Source organism: Pteropus vampyrus, unplaced genomic scaffold, assembly GCF_000151845.1.
Source record: "Pteropus vampyrus isolate Shadow unplaced genomic scaffold, Pvam_2.0 Scaffold193, whole genome shotgun sequence".
NCBI lineage: Eukaryota > Metazoa > Chordata > Mammalia > Chiroptera > Pteropodidae > Pteropus > Pteropus vampyrus.
The window spans coordinates 688,428-689,859 of record NW_011888974.1 but is presented as its reverse complement, the minus strand read 5'-3'; the positions used below and the strand labels follow the sequence as shown (position 1 = coordinate 689,859).

Here is a 1,432-nt window from a genome sequence, read left to right as displayed (position 1 = left end):
CAATTAAAAACTGGGTAGATTTGGTTTTTGTTGTTGTTATTTTATATTTTTTAGGCGAGGCAACCCTTGGTTGATGTCACAGATTGCAAGGACCTTGTTATCTTACAATCCCTTATTTTAATTTTTTATGCCTACAGTACCTGGTCTTCCTAGGTGGTCTCCCATCCAAGTACTAACCAGGCCTGATCTTGCTTAGCTTCCAAGATCAGAAGGGATCAGGCTTGTTCAGGGTAGCATGGCCACAGACAAAACTGGGTAGATTTGAACAGAAGTTTCATCAAAGGAGATTCTGGATGGCAAATAAGCACATGAAAAAGTGCTCAACATCATTAGTTACTGGGAAATGCAAATTAAGGCCATGAGATATTACTATGCATCTATTAGAATGGCTTTTAAAAAACCAACTGAGCATTCAAGAGCTGGCAGGGATGCGAATCAGCTGACATGCTCACACACTACTGGTAGGATGCAAAATGCTACAGCTTGGTTTCTCATAAAGTTAAACTTAAACTTACTATTCAACCAAGCAATCTCACCTCCTGGGAATTTACCCAAGAGAAATGAAAACTTACGTTCACATTCACACTAATTCATGTACACAAATGTTTATATTGGCTTTATTCATAGTCATCAAAACCCAAAAGTCCTTCAACTGGTGAACACACAAACTCCTACGTCCATTCAACGGAACACAATTCAGCAATAAAAAGGAAAGACCCATTGACTCAACGATACGAACAAATCTGAAATGCATTAAGCTAAGTGAGAAAAGCAAGGCTCAAAGGGCTACATTTTTGCTTGATTCCATTTGTATGACATTCTGGAAAATTCTGTCTCCTCCTAAACAGAAAGTAGATCAGTGGTTTCCAATTGACTATAGAGGGGCACATAAATTTGCAGGTGGATTAGAGAGTCGTGTTTACACAACTGAATGACTTTGTCAAGGGAATGCACCTAAGAGACTGCATTTTACTCTTATGTAAATTTACCTCAATTAATCTGACCTTAAAGATGAGTAAACGAATAAATCTTTAATAAAAAGAGTCATCCTAAGGAACAGTAGGTCACTAACTATTTGAATAAACTCCCAGCAGAACTAGTTTAAACAAACTCCCAGCCCCCAAAACAAGCAGCCGCCCCACCTCCATCCCCCACCTCCATTGTAGTCGGGGACACTTAATGAGCACCTTCCTGGTGCCAGGCCTTGTGAATAAAATAAAGAAAACATAGCATGGCCCACATTCTTGAGAAGAGAGGCACTGCTGTATTCTCACTGACCTTAATAAACTCTAGTTTCAAGTATTCTGCCATTTGGAAGGTTTTACACACTCGAAAAATGTTGCCAATGATGTCTTCTGGTGAATACCCGAGATGCCACAGGTGAGCGAGAATCTAGACAAGAGAAGATACACTGAGGCTACTGAATTTTGTG

At 39.6% G+C, this 1,432-nt stretch overlaps 1 protein-coding gene, 1 long non-coding RNA gene and 1 pseudogene across 3 annotated transcripts in view; all 3 read right to left on the bottom strand.

The window, feature by feature from the left end:
• The window catches only part of RFC2 (replication factor C subunit 2), a 20,390-nt gene that overhangs the window by 2,072 nt on the left and 16,886 nt on the right, over positions 1 to 1,432 (bottom strand). The gene's annotated exons all lie outside the window — the stretch shown is intronic.
• On the bottom strand, positions 129 to 247 carry LOC111746569 (annotated as a pseudogene).
• Positions 589 to 1,432, bottom strand: part of LOC111746532 — a 1,069-nt gene continuing 225 nt past the window's right edge. The window contains exon 2 of the long non-coding RNA XR_002783157.1: positions 589 to 954. This is a non-coding gene — a long non-coding RNA (uncharacterized LOC111746532). The remainder of the gene's footprint in view (positions 955 to 1,432) is intronic.